The following is an 8,395-nucleotide window of genomic DNA, read 5'->3' as shown; positions in this document are numbered from 1 at the left end:
CTGTTGGTGGGAGTGTAAACTAGTGCAACCTCTGTGGAAAGCAGTGTGGTGATTCCTAAAAGCTCTAAAAATTGACCTTCCATATGACCCTGCAATCCCCCTACTGGGAATATACCCTGAAGAACACAAATCACTCTATAAAAAAGATACCTGCACACGTATGTTTATCACAGCGTTGTTCACAATAACAAGAACCTGGAAACAACCATGCTGCCCATCAAAAGAGGACTGGATTTAAAAAATGTGGTACATATACACGATGGAATACTACGCAGCCATAAAAAAGAACAAAATCATGAATTTCGCTGCAACCTGGATGGAACTAGAGTCTATAATACTGAGTGACCTCTCACAGAAACAAAGATCCGAATATCACATGTTCTCACTCATATAATGAACCTTGAACATACAATGCAATACTATAAGAAAATGACTGACGGTACTGGGAAACTATGGGGGGGGAGGGAGATGGGATTAACAGTAGCAAATATCTGTCGGGGGATGGGAAAACACCTCTTATCAACAGGGTGCCTGAATGAAACGTAATTGTACACCTAACCCTTAACTGTACCCCACAAAACCATAATAAAAAATACTGATTAAAAAAAAAAAGATACAATTTCTTTCAAGTGCTCAATAAGCATATACCAAAGAGTTTATTTCTTCAGCCCTATTGGGAATACACCTGGAGGAACTCAAATCATTCTACACAAAGGATACCTGTACACGTATGTTTGTCACACCTCAACAAACTTTAAAAAATTTATAACATATAGTGTGTTCTCTGAACACTATAGACTCAAACTAGAAATCAATAGCAATAATAACATAAATAGCTCACAATAGTTAAAAACTAAGCATTACAAGACGAAGTAATCCATGAATCAAAGAGGAAGTCTTAAACAATATTTTTAAATGTGTGGGAAGTGGCAGGGAGAGACTACTGGCCCCAGGCTCTGCCTCACTACTGCAGCAGGAGAGACTGCTGGCTCCAGGTTTTGCCTCCCCACTTCAGTGCCTGGCCAGGCACTGGCAGCGGGGACTGCAGATGAGGTCCAGAGACACAGTCCCACTGGAGTGGACAAGAGAGACACCCCACTACCATCTTGAAGGAGCAGTAGGAAAGTGCTCCGACTTATTCACCATGGAGCAACAAACCTGATCTCTGTGACTGGTGAATAAACTACTCAGGGGTTGATGGTGACCCAGAGGGAATATTCTGAAAGCACAAACTTTAGAGGGACCTGATGAATGCTGAGTTCCAGACTCCCCACCCCCTACTTTGATCCAGCCTTGGGACAAAGGGTGTGGCCAGAAAAGGATGAGAAAGAACTCCAAAGAGATCAGTGGTGAGTCTGGGACTGACCCAAACCCACTCCTACCCAGCAATCCTCTGAATATCAGACCCACACAACTGAGAGGGACAAACCCAGGTGGAGCCTGGACGTCAGTGTTTTAATATATGTGTGAGGGTTCTACTTGAATTCCGTTTTTTTTTTCTTTTTTTCCTGGTCTTTCTGTTTGCTTCTCATTCATTTTGTGCTAGAGGTGTGTGTGTGTGGTATGTGTGTGTGTGTGTGTGTGTGTGTGTGTGTGTGTGTGTGTGTGTGTGTAGTTTTCTTGGTTTTTTGTTGCTGTTGTTTTTGCTTCACTTTGTTGTTATTCCGGTTTGTTTTGGGGTGTGTGTGTATGTCTGTGTGTGTGTGTTCAATTGTTTTTTTGTTTTGTTTGGCTTTGGTTTCTGCTTTCATTGTTCTTTTTTTTTTCTTTTTCTTTCTTTTTTTAATTCTTGTCCATCTTATTTCTTTCTGTTTTTCTCTGTGCTCCTCATTGTTGTCATTGTATCTTAGATCCAGGAGGTATGCACATAAACTCCATTCCAGATAGCCCTGACTGGGAGCACCCCCTACAAGTACATACCTGGGTAAGCAATAATCCCCCACCTCCCCACCAGAGGAGATCTCCCTTACCATATGAGAGTAGGAAAAGAGGACTACAACCCCACCCACCTCCACTACCCCTCCTCCTTCCCTGCTCCAGACACTGGTGAGAGCATGAAAGAGGAGAGAGCAGGAGAAAGTTGACTAGAGGAACAATTACAGAACCTAAGAGGACAGGGATTTTTTTTTAATTATTTTGAAAAAAATTTTGCCTGTTTGTATGTTAGTTAATCTATTTTTTAAATATTTTTCCTTTGTGGATGAATGTGTATGCAAGGGTTTGATCTGCATTCCCCCCTTTTGTCTCTTTTTTTCTTTTCTTTTTCTGTTTCTTTCTTCTTTTGTTTGCTGTTTTCTCTTTATGTGTGTATGTGAATGACTGAGTGCTCATATTTCAATTTTTCTGTTGTTGTTGATTTGCTTTTACTCTTTTGTTGTTCTGTTTATTTGTTATTTATTTTTTTAATTTTAATTTAATTTAATTTTTTTTTTAGTTAGAGTCTCACTCTGTCACCCAGGCTGAAGTGCAGTAGCATGTTCCTGGCCACTAAAGCCTCAACCTGCTGGACTCAGGTGATCCTTCTGCCTCAGCCTTCCAAGTAGCTGGAACTACAGGAATATACCACCATGCCTGGCTATATTGTATTTTTTATTTTTTTTTTTAGTTTAAGGTGTGTGTCTATATATGTATGAGGGTTCAATCAGAATTCTGGTGTTTTGTTTTGTTTTTTTTCTGGTCTTTCTGATTTTCTTCTCATTCATTTTGTGCTAGGTGTGTGTATGCGTGTGTTTAGTTTTCTTGGGGATTTTTGTTGTTGCTGTTTTTGTTTCACTTTGTTATTCAGTTTGTTTTGGAGTGTGTCTGTATGTCTGTGTGTGTTCAATTTTCCTTTGGTTTCTGCTTTCAATGGTCTGGGTTTTCTTTTCTTTTTTTTTCTTTCTTCCTTTTTTATTTTTAAATTCATGTCCCTCTTCTTTCATTCTATTTTTCTATGTGCTCCTAATTTCTGTAACTGTATCTTGGACCCAGGGGGTACACGCATGTACCCATTACATCATCACACAGAGTGGTGGTGTGAAGTGGGTCTCAGAGAACACATATAAGAGCAAGCAAAGTTTCCATATCACAGTCCTATTACAAAATAGAACAAATCCAGATCCCAGATCAAGGAAGAATAGAGAACTGAGAAAACATCAGAAGGGAAAGCCTCTTCACCTGACACTGAATAACAGAAATAAAGAGAAAAACAAGAGATCTGTCCTAAATGAGGAAAAATCAAAGGAAGACCACACGTAATTTCGAGTGTAACAAAGATAAAACTCCTGAAAAAATCAGACCTTCGAGTCCAAACAATGGAAATTACCAACAACTGGTCCCAGAATACTGAAGGGATTAGGAATGGAAGGAAAGAGTGAAAAAGACTCAGGAAAGACAAGATGCAACACTGAAAGAACTTGTAAAAGAGATTTTGGCAATACAAAATTTCACCCAGAAAATAAATAACAAGACGACAAGCATGGAAAGTCGGATTAATCTAGCTGAAGAATCTCAGAACTTGAAGACAAGAACATGGAATTAACCTAATCTGTAGAAAACACAGAAAGAAGACTCAGAAAAAAGAACAAAGCCTACAAAAGATGGGCAATTATATCAAGAGGTCAAATCTACACCTGATTGTTATCTAAGAAGAATAAACGGAAATGTAAAAAAAAAACTTGAAGCAGGCATTCCAGGAAGTAACCCAGAAAGCGTTTCCCACCTCACCAGAGACGTGACCAGCAAACACAAGAGATACAAAAAAACACCACAAGGCATCAAATGAGAAGACCAACCCCAAGACACATAGCAATTCACCTACACAAAGTAGGTACAAAAGAAAAAATTCTAAAGGCAACAGGAGAGAAGTGTCAGACTACCTACTGGGGAAGACCAAACAAAAGAGCAACAGACCTATCAGCAGAAACACTACAAGCAAGAAGGGACTGGAGTCTAATATTCAAAGTCCTCAAAGATAAACAATCTCAACAAGAAATTTCCTACCCAGCCAAGCTCAGCTTCAACAGTGATGGAGAATTAAAATCTTTCCCATACATCCAATTCCTAAGAGATTATGCAGCTTCCAGACCAGCTGTACAGGAGACACTTAAAAAGTTATTAATCACAAAAGAAAGGAAAAAAAAAAGACTCACCACACACTTCCCAAGAGAACAGCAGAGTACATAATCAATAGAGAATGCATCACAACAAGAATCTGGAAAACACACATATACATCAACACTAAAGCCAAAAGAAAACAAGCAAACATGACAGGGATTAAACAATGGCATTTTAATAATCAGCCTTAATGTGAGTGGACTAAATGCTCCACTGAAAAGACACAGGATGGCAAACTGGATAAGAAATGATGAGTCAGTTAGTTGCTGCATCCAGGAAATTCATCTCATCACAAGGGAAACACACAGTTCAAAGTTAAAGGAAGGAAAACTAGTTTCCAGGTAAACATCATCAGTGAGAGAGAATTAAAATCTTTCCCACACATCCAATCCCTAAGAAATTATGCTGCCTCCAGCCTACCTCTACAAGAAACACTTAAGAAAGTATTAAACACAGAAGAAAAGGAGAAAAGAATGACAATGTTCTTCTCAAGAGTACAGAAAAAAGATGGAAAAAACACATATATCAACCCAAAAACCAAAGGAAAGACAGCAAATAAACAAGAACAAGAACACCACTATAAGAACCTCATGTCAGCGATAAACCCTCACATTTCAATAATTACCCTGAATGTGAATGGACTAAATGCACTAATGAAAAGACACAGAATGGTGGACTGGATAATAAACTATGGCCCCATTATTTGCTGCATTTAGGAGACTCACCTCAGTACAGCGGATGCACACAGACTCAAAGTTAAAGGATGGAAAATGAGTTTCCATGCAAATGGCTCACAAAAGAAGGCAAAAGTTGCAATCTTAATATCAGACAAAACAACCTTTAAGCTATCAAAAATTTAAAAAGATGCAAAAGGACACTACATAATAATAAAAGATTCAATCTATCAAAAGGAAATGTCCATCCAAAACATATATGCACCCAACAAAGGAGCACCAGCATTTATAAAAACAACTACTAAATAAACTAAAAAAAGATATTGACTCTAACACTATTATAGCAAGAGACTTGAATATCCCAGTGACAGCCCTAGATAGAACATTGATGCAAAAATCAACAAGGAGATCCAGACCTAAACTTGATACTTGACCAAATGGACTTAGTGGATACCTACAGATTATTCCACCCAACAATCACAGAATATACATTCTACTCATCACCACATAGAGCGTAATTGAAGATCAATCATATCCATGGCCATAAATCAAGCCATAAACAAATTCCATAATGCTGAAATATTGCCATGCACATTCTCAGACCATAGTGGAATAAAAATAAATGTCAATACCAACAAAATTTCCCAAATGCCCACAAAGACATGGACAGTAAACAACATGATGCTGAACAACTACTGGATCAACACTGAAATCAAGCAGAAGTCAAAAGATTCCTGAAACAAATGAAAATGAAGAAATTTCTTACCAAAACCTCTGGGATGCCATGAAAGCAATTCTCAGAGGAGAATTTATATCTCTATGAGCACACATCAAGAAAAAGGAAAGAAGAGAAGTGGAGAGCCTAACAAATCACCTAAGAGAGTTGGAAAGAGAAGACCTTCAAAACCTCAACTGTAACAGAAGAACCCAAATCACCATAATAAGAGTCCAAATCCAGGAAATAGAAGGCAAAAATATCATAGAAAACATCAACAAAACATAAAGGTGATTCTTTGAAAGAATTAGTAATATTGATTATCACTAGCCAGAATGACCAAGAAAAGAGAGAAAAAGCCCAAATAAACACAAGGAGAAATACAAACGATCAAATCACAACTGATCTTGAAGAAATACAAAAGATTATCTGAGATTACTATGTACACCCATTTAGAAACAAACTTGATAATCTAAATGAAATGGAGGACTTTCTGACATCACACAACATCCCCAGGTTGAAACAAGAAGACATTGAGACACTAAATAGACCAATAACGACCCACAAAATTGACTCTGTTGTATGAAAACTACCTACAAAAACAAACAAACAAGCAAACAAAAAACGCCTAGACCAGATAGATTCCCAGCAGAATTCTATAAAACATACAAGGAGGAGCTGATGCCAATCCTATTGAAAGTATTACAGGCAGTTGAGAAAGACAGAATACTCCCCCCAAAATTTTACAAAGCTAACATTACACTAATACCAAACTGGGTAAAGATCCAACAAAAAAGAGATCTACAGACCACTATCCCTTATGAACATTTATGCAAAAATCCTCAACAAGATTCTATCCATTGAACCAATCCTGCATACTGGGAATGAAGCCCACTGGTCAAGATGGATGATTGGATCTAAAAACACATCGCAAAAATCACCCACCATGACAAAGTAGGCTTCATCCCTGGTATGCAGGGCTGGTTCGACCTTCACAAGACCATAAATGTAATTAAATACATCAACAGATATGAAAACAAGAACAACATGATTATCTCATTAGATGCAGAAAAAGCTTTGATAAAATTCAGCATCTCTCTTGATAAAAAAAACCTTCAGACACCTATTTATAGAAGGAACACATCTCAAAATAGTAAATGCCATGTACAATGAACCCACAGCAAACATATTGCTAAAATGACAGAAACTGGAAACATTTCCTCTAAAAACTGGAACAAGACAAGGCTGCCCACTCTCACCCCTCTTGTTCAACACTGTGTTGGAAGTCCTAACGAGGGCAATTAAGCAAGAGAAGGAAATCAGGGGTATCCAAACAGGAAAAGAGAAAGTCAAGTTATTCCTCATTGCTGATAATATGATCCTTCACCTTGAAAACCCAAGGGAATCTGTCAAAACCCTGCTTGCCCTGATAATAGACTTTTCCAAAGTCTCAGGGTACAAAATAATATGCAAATCTCAGTGACATTCCTATACAGTAACAACAAGCAGGCAGAGACCCAAACTAAAAACACAATCCCATTCCCAATAGCCACAAAAAAATGAAATACCTCAGCATCTCCCTAACCAGAGAAGTGAAAGACCTTTACAAAGAGAACTGTAACACACTGCTCAAAAAAATCAAAGAAGACACAAACAAATGGGAAAATATTCCATGCTCATGGATAGAAAGAATCAACATTGTTAAAATGACCACCCTACCAAAGACAATCTACAGATTCAACACAATACCTGCAAATTACCAACAACATTCATCTCAGACCTGGATATGACAATACAGAAATTCATATGGAAAAATAAACACCCACGAATAGTCAAACAACCCTTAGCAAAAGAAACACAGCAGGAAGTATGCCACTTCTAGACTTCAAACTTTACTATAAGGCTACAGTAATCAAAACATCCTTGTATTGGTTCAAGAACAGGCATGTAGATCAATGGAACAGGATAGAGATTCTGGAAGCAAAGCCTTAATTTCTCAACAAACTCATCTTTTACAAAACCTTCAACAACAACCACCAAGGAGATAAGAATCTGTTCAGTAAATGGTGCTGGGAAACCTGACTGATCACATGCAGAAGATTGAAACAGGACCCCTATCTATCACCATACACAAAAATTAACTCTAAATGGATCAAAGACCTAAATGTAATACCCCAAACTATAAGAGTATTAAAAAACCCAGGAGATACCCTTATAAAAATTGGAGCTGGCAGTCAATTCCTGATCAGAACCCTAAGTGTCCATACTGTAAGAAATAAGATAGGGACTTCCAGCAAGATGGCGATGGAGCAGCTTGGTCTGTGAGACCCTCCATGAAAGAGAGGACACACAAAGACTGTAGCTTCCACCAGCAGGCTGCAGTTCCCATCTTCAGCAGCCTGATCTTCACAGAGAGTTCAGCCACCATCACTGCTCAAACATCATGGTGGTCTGGGCTGCTGCTGCAGCTGTGGATGCTGCTGCTCTGGTCATTGCCCTGCCCATTCCTGAGGTGACCCACGACTTCGGGCTGTGACGCCCCTGCAAGCACGATCTACTGAGAATGCTGCCACCAGAGCTGCCACTGCCACTGCCACTGCCACCGCCATGCCCCTCACCCACAGCCAGGTTCATGGAGCTCCTTCATGTACTGGAGGTGGTTGCCACCACAGCTACCAACTACTGTCACCCACTCCCTCCCCGCTGACTTGCAGGCGTCAGCACCTGCAGATAAAGATAAACTGGAGCAGTGAGATAGCACCATTTGCTGGGGATCCAAGGTAACAACATCAAAAGGGGAATGCCAGCAGCTTTTCCACCTTGATAAATAGACAAGGCCAGATCTGAGTAATAGACTGGGCAGGGAGCCCAGATCTGAACAGCCCTTCACAGCAGGCCAGGGGCAACTGAC

The 8,395-nt window shown here is 39.2% G+C and overlaps 1 pseudogene; it reads right to left on the bottom strand.

Moving 5' to 3' along the window:
- LOC103260605 overlaps window positions 1-8,093 on the bottom strand; it is a 63,533-nt pseudogene extending 55,440 nt beyond the window's left edge.
- Between the last annotated feature and the right edge of the window lie 302 nt (window positions 8,094-8,395).

The sequence above is a fragment of the Carlito syrichta genome, unplaced genomic scaffold, assembly GCF_000164805.1.
Source record: "Carlito syrichta isolate Samal-C Ts95f unplaced genomic scaffold, Tarsius_syrichta-2.0.1 Scaffold303264, whole genome shotgun sequence".
Lineage (NCBI taxonomy): Eukaryota > Metazoa > Chordata > Mammalia > Primates > Tarsiidae > Carlito > Carlito syrichta.
Note: the sequence above shows the minus strand (reverse complement) of the source record. Positions and strands in the feature narration are given on the sequence as shown.